General features: G+C 40.1%; 1 protein-coding gene across 3 annotated transcripts in view; it reads right to left on the minus strand.

Annotated features, from left to right (window-relative positions):
• LOC149238934 (putative cyclic nucleotide-gated ion channel 20, chloroplastic) overlaps nucleotides 1-18405 on the minus strand; it is a 531460-nt gene that overhangs the window by 346891 nt on the left and 166164 nt on the right. The window lies entirely within an intron of this gene.

Raw genomic sequence — 18405 nt, forward strand, 5'->3', positions numbered from 1 at the left:
ACTCCCATTTCTATTACAACATAGAGTACAAAATTGTGGGAGAGTGATCGATTGACACTAAGTCACCCATAAGAGATAATAAGGATGAAGTATGTAGTCCAGAAAAGTACAAATATAATGCATGTTCACTAGACTAGGTCTCACCAATTCCTCCCCACTGACAGAAAATCATTGCTGAATTTTGTTGAAGCTGGAGAAAGCACTGATTGAATACTCACTGGGAAAACCACCCAGCTTGAGTGATAATGTGCCTTTATGGGCCACCATGTAAGCAGTGATTTGATGATTCTTAGTGGGTATGGAGTGGACATTAACAAGAGAATGTTAAGAAAGGGGAGGCTGAAAATCTGGTTTTCTTTCCTCTGGATATGTGACTAGAACATATTCCTCCAAGTGAGGTGACTCATAAAGCTTCAAATTGGCTAATATTCACCACATCGTGGATGCCTAGATGAGGTGGAGGGTCCAACTTGAAGGAAGTAGGACCCATTTGTTGTATGATGGTGTAAGTGCCATATCAAATGGGCTTGAATTTGTGATATTGTTGATTTTTGAAGTATTGTTTTTGCGAATGTGGCCAACCTCAGTCACTAGCCTGAAAATGTGGAGCATCTCAATGTCAATGATGAAGCCATATATTTGCCTTGTGTTTGCTATATTTGGCTAGTCTTTGCTAAAGGATGTCATTCATCCTGCTAGGGCTCTGTTGATTTTTCCACGGCACTCAAAAATCTGGTTTGAGTATAAAATCATGATCACAAACACACTCAAATGCTACAACACTTTTACTTTGCACAGCAGAATATGTAAAGACTGATATTAAGATTACCAAATGTAAGAACTATAAATAATTTAAACAACTATTCCCTGTGAACAGAATATGAAATAACATAATATTACAGCCATTGCAGAAACAGTAAAGGCTTCTAAAATTAAACATCATGAGCTTATGATAAAAATTCCTGAGTTTTATAAATTTAACTAACAAAATCAAAACTGACAAAACCAATGAGAGTACTTACCTGTAATCCTACGGTTGATGATGTTTCAAACTACCCCTACTTCAGTTACCAAAAGACCGAAAACACTCAGCCAAACTGAGCAGAACCTCGCTTAATCAGTCCAATAAGCTTCTCAGTTTAAGCAAATTGTTCCCCCGTGCCCAGAAACCTCAGAACAACCAGCTCTCCTTCCGTAGGTAACTCAAGTTTACTTCTTCAGTGTCCCCTTCGTTCTTCCTTCTTCTTTCCGATCCCCCTTCCCAAACTCTTCTTTCTGGTTTATAAACTGTTTCTTGGTGGTGGCCGTCCTTCCTCTGGCTCTCACCGCTTCATTTCCTCGTGACACCCTTCCCATGTCGTGTCATATGCATTTTTTTTTTTGTAAGGGGTATATTAATTTTTGATTAACTTTCCTTTTGTCTGATTTTAATATAAAGGGTTAGACTTATATTAAAATACTTTATCATTAATTGATTTTTATTATTTTATTAATTGATTAATATGATTTATTTACTAAAATTTATTTAATATTACTTTTACAGATAGGTCGTTACAGAATAACAATAGCAGCGAATCAACTAGTACACAAGACAAAAAAATTCAGCCCTACTTTTTTATATTACAAATCTTTAATACAACAATCTTAGGGCTTCCATACCAAGGATCATGGCCATTACAATCAGCCCTGATACAAGACAACAACTAGGGCTTGGTATCAACAACTTTGATGACCAATCTTCCCTGAACAAAGTACATTTGACCTACTTGCTGATGTAGTGCTCCACGGACCCTTTCAATCCACATACCTTGAACACGTCTAGTGGGTCCTTTGCCTTCCAATCTGCAGATCAACAATCTGCCACTATCAATGCTCACAGCTTCTTTTGTCTCATTGAACTTTGGCCCAAAATAATCTACCCTCTAGTTGCTCCTTCATTCAAGGACACCAGTACATAGGGTCTTCACAATACTGCCCACTTATGCCTCTCTGCTGCTCCAAAGATGATCAGACTTACGGTTTTCGAGGCTGCCCTCTTAACACTGAAGATGACCTCTCTACAACTCAATGAACTAGGGCACAAATGACAGCCCTCTTATCACCAACCCTTCACCCTTGAGGTCAATGATCTAGAGTCAAACCAACCAGCCCACTTAACAGCATTGTTATTCTTCACAAGGAACTGTACTTAGGGAACATTATGCAACTTTCTAACATCCCCCCAATATGTACACAATCTGCTATAGATCTATCCAACAAGGACCTACACCACCTTGCAAAACATCAAACACGGAAAGAAAAACATACCTCTATTATGGACTGTTAAATTGGCAACTAGGGCCAAACTCCATGTGGGTCAGCTTATTTATGGCAGCGGATATTTTTGTTGGATCCCTCTCGTCGAGAGGTGTAGGATTGATCCAAAGATCATCCAATTCCGATAAGTATTTATGGACATATGAATTTATTTTGTTTATGTAATTATTATCAAGCCAACCAGCTCTTATGTAGGCTCTAGAAGCCCAACCGACATGTCTATTAAACCTCTATGTTTTTAGTATAAATACATGAGGATTTGATGTCATTTGGACACACATTCTTGAGGTGATCTCCTCTCCACGTCTTGGGTTTTTGGAGAAGGAGAGAACCAAAAAGAATACGCTGGCCTAGAAGAAGCCCTAGCTGCAGATAAAGCCCTAATCACAGTCAACGTGTTGCCCTCAAAGTGATGCCCTAATTCGTGTCTATGGAAACATCTATACACAGGCTAGGATACAACGTAGCAAGATATCCTAATACGCAGCAAGAAGACATGTCACGCAACAAATGAAACTGCTGTCAAGGTATGAAGTCACAGTCATGTATTAAGGCATGAAGACGCAGTCATGGTAGCCGCGTGAAGCACAGTTGGCCGCAGCATGAAGTGAAGCCGCAGGCATTAGAATCACAGTTGTTCTCGCAGTCAAAGAAGAAACAGAATCCACATGAATCTTGGGTACAGGTATATGCCATTCATGGTTGGAATACACACAGTAATACACGCAGGTGGATTACACAGATATTAACACGCTGATCATAGAAGTATTAACATGCTGTTCATGAAGTATTAACACGCTGTTCATGGAGATATTAACACGCTGTTTACACACTTCATGGAGATATTTACATGCAGATCATGGAAATAATTATACGCTGTTCAAATTGATGCACAGGTCAATCCGCAGTAAAAGGAGCCATGTTTACACAGTCAAAGAAGATAAGAAGAACTTGCATTCCTCTCTGAAATTCCGCATGAATGTTAGGTGCAGGTGTACGCTATACAGGAGGGACATACCTCGCATAAAGGGAGGAATAGATCTCAGGTTCTTATCTCTGAATCTTTTAGTACAGGTGCAGGGATTCGCAAGGAAGGAACAGCCCTTACATCTTCTCTCTAGAATTCTTGCATATGTAAAAGAAACGGATTCGTAATTGTATTAGGGCACCTTGGGGTCTAAATGCATCGAGTGCACCTTGAATGATTATTAGGTGTAGTCAACCTTTATCTCGTGTAGATGGAATTGAAAGAACCATGGATGGATGGACAACCATGGCATAAAAGATGTCTCTAGTCTTTTCAAAGGAATAATATTAGCATCCTACAATCTCAGTCTCGGTTTGATGGTGATCTTGATTGATGCATCCCTGTAGCAGCCCTAACACAATGAACATCTGTGGAAGATCTATTCTCTCGGCTCAACGAAGATTATGTTAGAATTCCTGTCATAACTCTGATACCGAAATAGGTTTTGATGATGGCCAAGAGATCCCTGGCAGACTAGTGAAAGGACAGAGTCTCAACAACATGAGTTATGAGCATGATGAGCAGCATAGGTGCATGATGACATAGAGCATGGACAGCAGCATGATCAATGAACATGAAGGGCAGCATGATGATAATCATGATTAGTGCAGCATATGCAGTGGTGCAGCAAGTGGACCAAGATGCAGCACTACAATAGGTGAAGCCGTCACCTTGAGAATCAGTTGAAGCAGAATGTCTTCAACTGATCTCATCGTTATACGAAATGATCTAGATAAGTCAAGCGTTGACTTCTGTTGTAATTGTACTCTCTCTCTCCTTCTCTGCTGAACTTTGAAGAACATAAAAGAAGAATTGATCAAGGGTTTCCCCACATTGTGGGGTTTGTCCCTGGCTTGCGCCACATCTTGTGTCCTCTTGTCTTGGCTTGTCTTCTGCGATTTATATTTATGTTCTATCTGCAGTTTACTTTATGCTGATGTGATTGCTAATATGGAAAAGAAATTAAATAAATTGCTCTAGCATAGAACATACCTAAACTTAACATGGACGTCTTATTTTCTACCCTTAACTACTTCACAGCCTATGCATATCAAGGCTACTTGAGAGCAGGAGCAGAAGTGGGAAGCGGGAACGAGGAGCGACATTTTCAAAAGTTCTCGGGTCGGGAGTGAATCGGGAGCGAATTTTTATATAATATACATTTTTATATATTTTGATGCATATATGTCAACAAAAGCATGTAGAATGATAAATTATATATAAAAAGCATAAAAACATGGATTAAACCATATGACATCAAACATCGAGAAGTTATAATTTTCATCAACGGTCAACCACATGTCCAGAAATTATAAGTTCTCATTTTATAGCACGTAAGGGTGCACATAACCAAAATAGCATCGGGTGCAATCCATCTCTGAAACGAAAATACATCAACAAATAGGCTATAAATGGCCTCCTGATGTGATTGCTAATATGGAAAAGAAATTAAATAAATTGCTCTAGCATAGAACATACCTAAACTTAACATGGACGTCTTATTTTCTACCCTTAACTACTTCACAGCCTATGCATATCAAGGCCACTTGAGAGCAGGAGCAGAAGTGGGAAGCGGGAACGAGGAGCGACATTTTCAAAAGTTCTCGGGTCGGGAGCGAATTTTTATATAATATACATTTTTATATATTTTGATGCATATATGTCAACAAAAGCATGTAGAATGATAAATTAGATATAAAAAGCATAAAAACATGGATTAAACCATATGACATCAAACATCTAGAAGTTATAATTTTCATCAACGGTCAACCACATGTCCGGAAATTATAAGTTCTCATTATATAGCACGTAACGGTGCACATAACCAAAATAGCATCGGGTGCAATCCATCTCTGAAACGAAAATACATCAACAAATAGGCTATAAATGGCCTCTAGCATCCAAAAAAATCATGTTACAATAAATACCAACATATCATCAACGTCATTGCCTATCTTGGGATCTTTGTCATTAATATCACACTCTAAGTATAACCATAAGATAGAAAAACATAGCATGTCAAGTCATGATTTTGTTTGAGTGATGGGCACATTTTTATAGCGTCATGATAGAGGAGTTCGACAACCAATGTCACTAACAAAGGTACATAGAGGGCTTGGTGCTCTTGATTAAATAGGAGTTCCATACCCTAGTACATGACAAATCCAATGGAAACATTGCAATCCCCCCAATCCTGAAAAGCTGATAACTCTGCTGGATTTTGAATGAGATCTAAAATTCTACTTTCTCCATATGAAATCCAATGAGGTCGGAACCACTCTCAAACATCATGAGTCGTTTCATGGTAATGTTAAAAATTTAAGTAAAAGGATGAAAATGAAAAATAATGGAGAATGTCACTTTTACTTTAAGAATTCAACATTACCACGAATTGCATATCAATACTAAGGCCATAGGCTTGAATATTAGGCTGCCCCACCAAAAAGCTCTCATTTCATTGAAAAAAATTGCGTTTGGAACATCTTTGAGAAAAATAAAATTGCAAAAAAGCCAGGGAGCGATTTTTTTGTAAGAGCACGCTCCTGATTCTCTACCGCTCGAAGTGTGCTTCGGGAGCGCATTCGAGGGGGGGGCCTCTCTCCCGCATCCCTGGTACATATACTTGAGATTTTTTACCCTCTGATTAGGTCTTCCTACACAGCCATGTCAGCCCTAAATCTGTGGCCTAATCTCCTCACAAATCTTGTGTTATACCTCCACTTACAAGCCCTTCCTTGTTAATCTAGGTTGTCATTGATGTCAATATAGCAGTGTTTGTGATGGAAAATTCTTTGATACATGATTGCCCATTGATGTTCATTGATCATAATGCTCATAGTAATGAAAGTGTGATATATGATGATATGATGAGATGGAGGACCCAAGTGGATTGAGTATATATATATAGACAGAATAGAAGCAGTAGATTCGTGAAGCAACAGGAGCAAGAAGCCAAAGAGGAGAAGCCATCGTGAAGCCAAAGAGTAAGATAAAGAGTTTATCGAAAGCCATCAAAGAAGCAAGTCATCGGAGCAAGAGAAGCAGAAAACATAGCAACAATGATAACAAAGGGGTAAAGAAGAAAACAAAGAGCAACAACGATAACAGAGGAGTAAAGAAGAAAACAAAGAGCAACAGCAATAACAGAGTAAAGAAGAAAACATCGGAGGAGCCATATCGGAAGTATCGCATGTAATATATGCCCAAGAAGAACCGATAGGAAGAAAATAGCAGAGGAGCATAAAAGTTATAGGAGGTCATAGGAAGATAAGCCAAATGAGCAACAGCTATCGAAAGAGCGAGAGTAGGAGTGTACGAATGTTTTGATCGTGGATGAAGACCCGCGCTAAATCCTAGCCGTCGATCTCAGCCCGCGCAAAATCCTAGTCGTCGATCTCATTACGCCTGTTTTGATCGTGGTTGAAGGCTCGTGCTAAATCCTAGCAGTCGATCTCAGCCCGCGCTAAATCCTACCCTTCGCTCTTACGTCACAGTCAACAGCGAGGGTTAGGCCTGGTTTTAACCCGTGTGCTAGTTGAAGACCCGCAGGCCATAGATTTGATGACCTCGTATATCCAATGGATATCGGGTCATAAAGTGATCGGACGTTAAATCTCAAAACGGACCCGAACTTTTATAGATCAAGGATTTATAATCCTTATCGGCTCCATAAAGGCGATTAAGCGTCGCGCAAGTTCCCTGGACGATATTGTTGAGAACCATTAGATCCAGTGCGCCCTGATCAAATGGTGGAGGATCAGCAATTGGTTTGTTGATCGAGTGGATCAACAACCATTGGATTAATGATGAGATCAACGTGGAGAATTAATCCGATAAGACTTGGGATTCAGTGGACCCAAGAAGTTTATGAACACGGGTTTATTTTATTTGGGGTCCGATCTTGTGCATTCAGGTGGGACCAGCGTTTGTTGGCAGGTTCTATGTTAAAGCGCTGTTGGTGATTGGTCGGGTCTTTGTTTAAAACCCACCAATGTAAACACTTCCAATTTGTATTTATCGCATATCGAGGAGTCTTAGGAATAACTCCGATTTTTCATGAAGTTGCGATTGGATTAAAGGTGATGACGTGGCATGTGGGACCTCCATGTGGGTATAGCAGCTCTTATATGGTTTTCCGTGAATAATCAAGTCTATGGATAAAAGATTCCAATATATATTTTTAATATACAAGTTGGCCTCCCTCCAATAGACGTGTCCTTTGGTCATTGGTGAAACTCGTATAAAAGTGAGTTAAAACGCTTCAGTTCTGAGTATCTATCTCGAGCACAAAAATAGAACATAAAGAAGTTCACAACTCGTGAACTTGAAGAGACAGAGGAAGCCGAAGGAACAATAGAAAGAAAGCCAAAGGTCGAGCGAACAAAAGTGGAAGCCGAAGGTGGAACGAGCGAAGAAGGAAGCCGAAAGGTCCAGCAGAAGAAGAAGGAAGCCAAAAGGTCCAGCGGAAGAAGAAGGAAGGCGAAGGTCGAACATTTTGTTGACTGGGTTACTTATTGAAAAGCTCAGACCTATGTTTGGGTGATTCAGATAACAGTTCAAAAGGACGCTCTGCAGATCTAAGAAGATTATCTGAGTATGAACAGGGTTGTCTTTAATTGAACACACAATATGAAACCGCGACAGTCACTCCTCTAAAGAAGTCACTCCTGAAGCAGTTACTCCTGAAGCAGTCACTCCTGAAGCATTTACCATGACAGTGAGAACAGAGGCTTGAAACAGAGAGTTGTTTTTGTGCAGAGCTCAGTGCAATTCATTGTAGACACATTGAAGTTGTGTGGAGACTATTGAAGACCATGATGTATTAGTCATCATGATGTGACTTGGAGATTTTGCTTGGGTATAATGAAGAGCAATGGTGATACCTTCTATGAGACAAGGTTGTCATTGATGTAGTAGTGAAGCTGTAGATTGACAGAATTCAGTGAAGAAGATTTTGGGAGCAGAGAATTACTATCAAACATATCTAGACAAAATATAGCAGTGGGTTGGAGCCCAGAGGGTTGGTGCCCTGAAGGTTGGAGCCTCAAACAAACAAGGTAGGCGCCTTGACAAGATAGGGTTGGAGCCCTTGGGGTTGATACCTCAGAATTGGAAGGATTGGAGTCCTTGGAGTTGGTGCTCCTAAACACAAGGTTGGTGCCTTGAGAAGATAGGGTTGGTGCCCTAGAGGTTGGAGCCTCACAAAAGACCAAGTTGGTACTTGGCAACAGGTTGGATCCTGTGAGATTGAAGATTGGTGTCTTCATCAAAGGTTGGAGCCCTATATATAGTGTACCTGATTTATTGTAAAGATTATATTAATAAAAGCATTTATTCCTATTGTTCATTTTGTGTTTTAAATATAAATGATTTAATTGGTAAAAATAACAATTGAAAAGAAATATTGGTTCACCCCCCCCAGTATTTCCAACAATTGGTATCAGAGCTAGTACCTTCACTCAAAGCCTAACAGCTTGAAGGTTGATCATTAGAACACAAATGGCAAAGCCAAGGAAGAAAGTCTCCAATCCTCCTAAAGATGTGTCTCCCTCTACCACTGAAATAGAAGTCAATCAATTTGTGAAGGCTCCATGGTTCAATGAAAACTTTGATATATGGGAAGCAAGAATGAGGAATTTCTTAAAGACTCAAGGCATGGAAGTATACGAATCAATAATTACTAATAACATGATGAATGGAGAATACAAGGAGTACAATGCAAAAGCGATGAAGGAAATCTTGAATGGACTACCAGATTCTATAAAGAACAATTTAGGAAAATGTTCGTCAGCGAAGGGTATATGGGACAAACTTCATGATCTTCACTCAAAAGGAGCATTGACAATGATCTCTAGTCAAGAAAATGATGGAAAACAAGAAGAAAATCCAGAGCCTATCAAGGAAGCTGAAGATAAGATTGATGACATCGAGGCTAAAGAAGACCTAGAAAATGAAGAGAATGAAAAAGACTTTGTAGAAGGTTGCCATGGAAGAGATTGTCAATTTGAAAAAGAAAAACGAGGAACTTAATAAGAAAGCACTAGCTGGTGACCAAGACCAAACAAGGAAGAAAGTTGACCTTGTCAAGCTTCAAGTACAAGAAAGGGATGAAGAGCTTGCCAAGCTTAAGAAGGAATTTCATCAAAGCAAAAGAAAGCATCATGAAGAAGTCATATCCATGACAAATCAATTGGATAAAGCAAAGAAACAGGAAGATACCTTGTCAAGTCAACTTGAACAAAGGCACAAGAGCTTGAACAAACTTGAAGAAGAGATTGGTTAGTACAAGGTAGAGGTCTCCTCTCTCAAATCTCAACTACAAGAAGCAAGAAAGTTAGCACAAGGAGCTGAGAAGACAATGGAAGCATTGGCAATCATAGAAGGACAAGTTGATGAAGCAGAAAAGGAGAGAAACACCATGATATGTCAACTAAAAGCAAAGGATGGAGAAATCTTCAAATTAAAATCTAACATCAACCTTCTCAGGGCCGAAACATGTAAAGCTACAAGAATCCAAGAAGAAATGGAGAGCAGTCTAGCAAAGGAAAATGAAGAAATCTTCAAAATGAAGTCAGATATCATCTCCCTTAAAATAGAAGCAAATGAAGCTACTCATATCAAGGAAGAAACTGAGAAACAACTTGCTAAGAAGAATAATGATTGTGAAAGATTGGAAGAAGAGATTGTCTCCCTCAGGAAAAAGGTTGAAGGGATGGACAAAATCTTGAAGAGATCTCAAGCCTTGGATGACATGCTCAGCGATCAAAGATCTCCATTTGATAAATCACGTCTTGGCTATGAAGGTGAATCCTCAAGCAAGGGTGACCATACTTTAAAAAAAAAGGGTGTGAGGAAGCCAGAAAGAAATGTTGATGCTCCCAGATCCACCAAGGCAAGGATAAGAGTCAAGGGAACAATGAAGGAAATCCTATTCTAAGAAGAAATGCAGATGATTTCAAGGACGCAAGAAGAAATGGTTATAATCAAAGGATCTCAAGGCAAAAAGGCTTCAGAAGTACATCAAGGAAATCTCCATCTCCCAGGTACCAAAGTTTATTTCTTGGTTATTGTTATTCTTGTACAAACTTTGGACACATGGCAAAAGATTGTAGGGCATATCACAAAGATAAATTTAATGGTCCTCATCAATCTCCGAGAAGCAATTTTGCAAGAAGAAGTCATGAATTCTTATTCAAGAACAACATAGAGTGCTTCAAGTGTCAAAACATTGGTCATATGGCATGTAATTGTAACTTGACTTGGGTTCCTACACAAGCTAGAACCATGCCAGAAAAGAAAGTTACACAAGTATGGAGAAGAAAACAAATACAATCTGAAAATCCCCTGAACTCTCCAGCCAACAACACATGTTTTTGAATTGATGAAGGTATTCTTGATATTTCGAGTGTTTGATGATGGGATTCTGCCAAAAAGAGACCATGTATACAGTTAGGGGGAGCTTGTGATTCTTGATCATTATTGCAGAAGCTATTCATGAAAGGGTCCTTATGAAATCCTTGATGAGCTATATTAACAATCATTCTTTGATAAAGATCATTTCTCAAGAGCACTACATTGAAGAACATGATCTTGTAACCATTCTTTGGATTGTTGTTGAAGATGTTTTTCCACTTGATCACTAAGGATAAATTGGAGCAGCAGAGAAGGCCATCCAATGCTAGAGAAATAGGGAAAATAACTATGTTGTTGGTATTACAAAAGTTGAATGTCTCAACTCAAGGATATAATGTGAGAACAGGTAAATCAAGGACAGTAATAGAGGCAACCTTCAAACAAACAAACACATCTGGGAATGAAGCTTCAAGCAAGAGCAGTTGGCAACATCTAACAAAACTGAAGCATTGCAAAAAGATGCCAATCAGTAAAAATAATTTAAAAGACAGTCATAGATTGGATATCAAAATCTACTAGTGGAGATAACTTGCATAGACTTTTACAAGAACACAAGGAAAATATGGCTCATCAAAAGGACTATAGATAGGAGAATGTTGTGCAGTCGAATATAGCTCAGTAACTTAAGGAGAAGCACAAAGATACAAAGGAACTTGGATATAAAGAAAGATAGCAATTCCAGTGGCGTCTTCTCCTGATTCAGACTATAAAGACTCCTTAATTATGATTGTGAAGACAACAAAATTCGGATTGCAGAAGCATAAAAACTTGGACTTAAACATTTGGCATATGGTTATTTGGATTCTATTTGGAAGCATTGAAATGGAGCATCTTTAAGCATTATTGAAGCCATGATAAAATTGTTTTTGAGACATAAAGAAGGGATAATGTGCTAGCTGATGATGAGGCAGTAATCCTTCTATCTTGAGTAAAAAGAAGAGCACCACAACAGGGGGAGTAACATAACCATGAAGATCTACTATTCATAAAGAATAGAAGCAGTTCGACAGGGGAGTCCTTGTGCACTCCTTTGCCATTGATGTCAAAGGGGGAGAAAAGAAGAATATTGCCATCAATGACAAAAGGGGAGATTATTAATCTAGGTTGTCATTGATGTCAATATAGCAGTGTTTGTGATGGAAAATTCTTTGATACATGATTGCCCATTGATGCCCATTGATCATAATGCTCATAGTGATGAAAGTTTGATATATGATGATATGATGAGATGGAGGACCCAAGTGGATTGAATATATATATACAGACAGAATAGAAGTAGTAGATTCGTGAAGCAACAGGAGCAAGAAGCCAAATAGGAGAAGCCATCGTGAAGCCAAAGAGTAAGATGAAGAGTTTATCGAAAGCCATCAAAGAAGCAAGTCATTGGAGCAAGAGAAGCAGAAAACAGGGCAACAGCGATAACAAAGGAGTAAAGAAGAAAACAAAGAGCAACAACAATAACAGAGGAGTAAAGAAGAAAACATCGAAGGAGACATATCGGAGGTATCGCAAGTAATATATGCCCAAGAAGAACCGATAGGAAGAAAACAGCAGAGGAGCATAAACAGAGTTATAGGAGGTCACAGGAAGATAAGCCACAAGAGCAACAACTATCGGAAGAGCGGGGGTAGGAGTGTACGGATGTTTTGATCGTGGCTGAAGGCCCGCGCTAAATCATAGCCGTCGATCTCATTACATCTGTTTTGTTCGTTGCTGAAGGCTCGCCCTAAATCCTAGCCGTCGATCTCAACCCACCCTAAATCCTAGCTGTCGATCTCATTACGTCACAGTCAACGGCATGGGTTAGGCCTGGTTTTAACCATGTGCTAGTTGAAGACCCGCAGGCCGTAGATTTGATGACCTCATATATCCAATGGATATCAGGTCATAAAGTGATCGGACGTTAAATCTCAAAACGGACCCGAACTTTTATAGATCAAGGATTTATAATCCTTATCGACTCCGTTAAGGCGGTTAAGAGTCATGCAAGCTCCCCGGTCGATATCATTGAGAACCATTGGATCCAGCGTGCCCTGATCAAACGATGGAGGATCAGCAATTGGGTTTCTTGATCGGGTGGATCAACAACCATTGGATTAATGATGAGATCAACAGTGGAGAATTAATCTGATAAGACTTGGGACTGAGTGGACCCAAGAAGTTTATGAACATGGGTTTATTTTATTTGGGGTCCAGTCTTGTGCATTCAGGTGGGACCGACGTTCGTTGGTGGGTTCTGTGTTAAAGCGTTGCTTGGTGATTGGTCGGGTCTTTGTTTAAAACCCACCAATGTAAACACTTCCGATTTGTATTTATCGCATATTGAGGAGTCTTAGGAATAACTCTGATTTTTCATGAAGTTGTGATTGGATTAAAGGTGATGACATGGCATGTGGGACCTCCATGTGGGTATAGAAGCTCTTATATGGTTTTCCGTGAATAATCAAGTCTATGGATAAAAGACTCTCCAATATATATTTTTAATATACAAGTCGGCCTCCCTCCAATAGACGTGTCCTTTGGTCATTGGTAAAACTCTGAGTATCTATCTCAGGCACAAAAATAGAACATAAAGAAGTCCACAACTCGTGAACTTGAAGAGACAGAGGAAACCGAAGGAACAATAGAAAGAAAGCTAAAGGTCGAGTGAACAAAAGTGGAAGTCGATGGTGGAACAAACAAAGAAGGAAGCCGAAAGGTCTAGCGAAAGAAGAAGGAAGCTGAAAGGTCCAGCGGAAGAAGAAGGAAGGTGAAGGTCGAACATTCTGTTGACTGGGTTACTTATTGAAAAGCTCGAACCTATGTTTGGGTGATTTAGATAATAGTTCAAAAGGATGCTTTGCAGATCTAAGAAGATTATTTGAGTATGAACAGGGTTGTCTTTAATTGAACACACAATATAAAACCACGATAGTCACTCCTCTAAAGAAGTCACTCCTGAAGCATTTACCGTGATAGTGAGAATAGAGGCTTGAAACAGAGAGTTGTTTTTGTGCAGAGCTCAATGCAATTCATTGTAGACACATTGAAGTAGTGTGGAGACTATTGAAGACCATGATGTGACTTGGAGATTTTTCTTGGGTATAATGAAGAGCAATGGTGATACCTTTTATAAGACAAGGTTGTCATTGATGTAGCAGTGAAGCTGTAGATTGACATAATTTAGTGAAGAAGATTTTGGGAACAGAGAATTATCATCAAACATATCTAGACAAAATATAGTAGTGGGTTGGAGCCCAGAGGGTTGGTGCCCTGAAGGTTGGAGCCTCGAACAAACAAGGTAGGTGCCTTGACAAGATAGGGATGGAGCCCTTGGGGTTATTGCCTCAGAATTGGAAGGATTGGAGTCCTTGGAGTTGGTGCTCCTAAACACAAGGTTGGTGCCTTGAGAAGATAGGGTTGGTGCCCTAGAGGTTGGAGCCTCACAAAAGGCCAAGTTGGTACTTGGCAACAGGTTGGAGCCTGTGAGATTGAAGATCGGTGTCTTCATCAAAGGTTGGAGCCCTATATATATTGTACCTGATTTATTGTAAAGATTATATTAATAAAAGCATTTATTCCTATTGTTCATTTTGTGTTCTAAATATAAATGATTTAACTGGTAAAAATAACAATTGAAAAGAAATACTGATTCACCCTCCCTCTCAGTATTTCCAACATTCCTCCTGCGTTGTCTCACAAGGTATTTTGACCCTTAATCACAAGTTTGCTCCAAGGTGATATTACCTCAAATCTACTCCCAAACTAGGGCTCGACCCTCATGAAAACACAGAGAAATAATAGTAGCATGTACACAAAAATAGCACCATTACATGCACAAAAATCTGCATTTCAAGCTCGGCTTGCAATCTGCCCAACTCAGCCTAGACCAGTCACAAGAAAAGACACCAAAACCTTCTTCTCTCCACATCCGCTAGGGCTCTCAAGGCTGCGGCTACCTCAGGTTTCTTTCTCCTTTGATGTGATGCACTTGTGATGTGTTGTGTCATCAAATGAGTTCTCCTCCTCTCTTATTTATATGTCTCCTAGGTGCAATGACTAGCCCTCCAAAGGGCACTTCTCAAGCCAAGCAGACTTCAACAACTTGTCAGTTAGCCTGTTACCCACCACCAATGGGTGACCCCTATAAGAGAAATTTTCTCCTAGATTTGTCTTTGGCTAGCAGCCAGCAGCCCCTTGTAGCCACCTGATAGCTTGATGTGCTACTATTCTCTGCAACCAGAGCCATGTGAAAATTTCTAAATAGAAAACCTACTGCAATGATTAATATTATTTCTTCTACTTATTATCTCATAAATAAGTTATTCACAGTGTTCTTATGGCAAATATCGGAATATATTCTATTGCAACCTTCACAATTAAAACATTGCAAAAAGTAAATGTAAGGAAAAATACTGGCACAAATACAATCACAATGACACAATTATTTTTGGACAATCATCCACGGAAAAACCCAACGTGGGAAAACCGATGCAGCAAATGAGGGTTTTATTATTCATCAGCAAATTCTCATGTAGAAATTACAACCAGCAAAATAGCAATGAGAAATTTTACAGACACTTCTTGACCAAGTTCTACCCCAAGAGAAGCACTTCTTCCCTGGAATCCTTCTGATCCTCTCTGCGTCAAACTGCTCTCCCTAGCTTAACGTCAAGCTGCCCACGCAGACTCTACGTCGCTCTACCTCTACGTTGCCTCTTTCTGCGTCACCCTGTTCATATTCTGCGTATTGCTGCCTTGCACTCTCTAAATATGCTAATACCCTCTCTTCCTTTCTTACCTGCAAATCTCCCTCTAATTCGATTTTCTCTTGCCGAACTTCAATCAGTGAGAAAATTGATCTTACTCGGGTAACTGAGTATCTGCCTCTAGCGTGTTCTCCAAGTGCCTATCAAGTCTCCTATTATAATCCTCTCGTTGATCAATCAATGACCCAGACTAGATTCTAATCAATGGTTAGGATCATTTGACTTGATCTCTGCCTTCTTCTAGAAGTTTCATCCATAGTTTAGATTAATACCAATTAATTATTTTAATTTTCTAAGTTTAAACTTAGGGTCCCATTAAAAATAATTATTTTAATAAAACTGTCTGCGGTTGGAATTTTCCAAAATGATTTATGGGTATAGGAGAATGCATGTGTCTAAGTCTTCCTACAAATTTTGAGGCCTAGAGCAAATCTGATGATACCCCAAATCAACAATCCCTCTTAGCGAGGAATGAGCTCTAGAAATATACTATTATTGCATACTACTCTGCCTCTGAAGCATCATCCTCTGCGCTGCTAATGACTGACATGATGTCCACCAACTACTGCGCTGCTGGTGTAACTGTACTGCTGCTGACACTACCATTGCCAACACTGCATCTGTACTTCAACTCCCTCTGAATGTTTGCATCTATGTTGCTGTTGGCACTGGCACTGCCAACTGTCCCTGCACTGCAAACTACTGTTGCTATTGAAACGGATTTTCTACCATACCCATCTGATCTCTGAACTGAGTGAAATTAGCTCTTCCGAGAGCCTTTGTGAGTATATTAGCCACCTGCTCTCCTGTGTGGACACATTGTAGCTGTACTAACCCACGCTGAACACAGTCTCCGATAAACTGGCAACGGATATATATATGTTTCAACCGATCATGAAATATTGGATTCTCAAAGAGTTTGATACAACTCTGATTATCGCAGTAAACCTTGGTCGCTTCCATCCTTTTTTTGAATAAGCTCACAAGCAATTTTCTAAGCCATATGGCTTCGCACGTAGCTATGCTGGCTGCCATATATTATGCTTCACCTGAGCTCAGAGATACCGATTTTTGCTTGTTGCTGCACCAAGATATCATCCCTGATCCAACACTGAAGCAGTACCCTGAGGTACTTTTTCAGTCTCCTGAATTACCTGTCCAATCTGCATCAGTGAACCCATTCAAACTTACGTCCTTCCCTCAGGAGTACTTCAACCCATATCTAATTGTTCCGCGTACATACCTAAGAATGTGTCTAGCTGCTGCCCAATGCACCCTTTTTGGTTCTACCATAAACTGACTAAGAGTGTTAACAGTAAAACAAATGTCTGGCCTAGTGTTTGTTAGAATTTCTAAGTTTAACCTGTTAGAAATTCTTCCTGTACTATCTAATTTATTTCTTCCTACTTGTTCAATTACTTAACAAGTTATTTACCATGTAAATACTGAAAATAAATACAAGTACAGTATCAACACATATAGATCATCAACTGAAAGTAAACAAGCACACAAGTGACACCGTTATTTTGGACTAATGTCCCCGGAAAAACCCAATGCGGGAAAACCAGTGCAGCTATTTAGAGGGTTTTATTATTATGCAGTTTCAGAATACAACCTAGGTCCCAGAAATGGCTCATCCAACAGAGAATGCCCTCGGCAGTAGCACCTCTCAATCGGAAAGAGATATTCATGCTAAATCATCGGATGAATGATCCCACAACAACAATGGAGCTTATGTTGCTCTGCATCACTCTGATAGGGACTACGTCACCCTATCCGGCTCTCCAGCGCTCAGTCTGTCCCACGAATTGCGCCCAATGCTACCTCTAGGCCCTGCGTCAGCCTCTCTGGGCTCTGCATTAGCTTCTGGAGCCTCTATGTCAACCCCTAGACCTTCTGCGTCTCACACGCTGGCCCTCTCTGGCTCTGCGCAACTCTTGGCTGCCTCTGCGTGGCCTCTAGCTGCCTCTGCGCCCCTCTCCTGGCTCTGCATTAATCCTCCTGGTACCAACTCTGCCTCTGCTATGTATTCACTGCCCCTCAGCTGCAACTCTGATCACTCACTCAATTTCCTCAGCAAACCTTGCCTCAAAAAATCGAGTTCCTAATCTATCTTGGTGTGTTCTCAAACTGACCCTCAAGCCTCCTCTTATGCTTTTCTCATTGGTCCATCAACAACTGAGATTAAATCTCTAATCAACGGCTAAGATTAGATTTGGCTTGATCCATGACTTTTGAAACACTCTAACCCAATTTTATATTAATACCCATTAATAGTTTATTTTTCCTAAGTTTAGACTTAGGAACTCCATTAAAAATATTAATTATTTTAATATCTCACAAACCGGTTAGATTCTGCCCAAACCACTTCTGGGTCTTGGAGATCTCATGTGCTTTAGCCTCCACCAATTTTCGTGGATAAAGCACATTTGATGCTACCCCAAATCAACACTCCCTCTTAGTGAGGACTGTGATCTAGTAATACTCCTCACTGAGTATCACCCTGATCATCCAGCATCGGTCCCTCTGTTGATGATAGCCCTCCCTGCCCAACATCCTCTGCAGCACTACATCTTGTACTGTTGCCCATGGCCCTGCCACTGCCACTGCTACATCTGTAAGACAACTCCCTCTGCATCTATGTTGTTGCCCATGGCCCTGCCACTGCCACTGTTGCATCGGCACTGCATCCCCTTCTCATGTTGCATCGTGCTGCCCATAGCACTGTCACGACTCACTACTAACTGCTGCACTGTAACCCAGTTATTGAGAAGCGTAATTGATCTACCCAACTCTGACATCCCTGTCAGGCTAGAGACTCTCCCGATGCTGAAGCTCCCTTTGCGCTAACAAGTGCTCCCTCTACTGACCTCTGTGCTACTGCTACAACTCCATGCATCT

Source organism: Pinus tabuliformis, chromosome 8 (assembly GCF_031772625.1).
Source record: "Pinus tabuliformis cultivar Carrire ecotype Pingquan chromosome 8, CPIR1, whole genome shotgun sequence".
NCBI lineage: Eukaryota > Viridiplantae > Streptophyta > Pinopsida > Pinales > Pinaceae > Pinus > Pinus tabuliformis.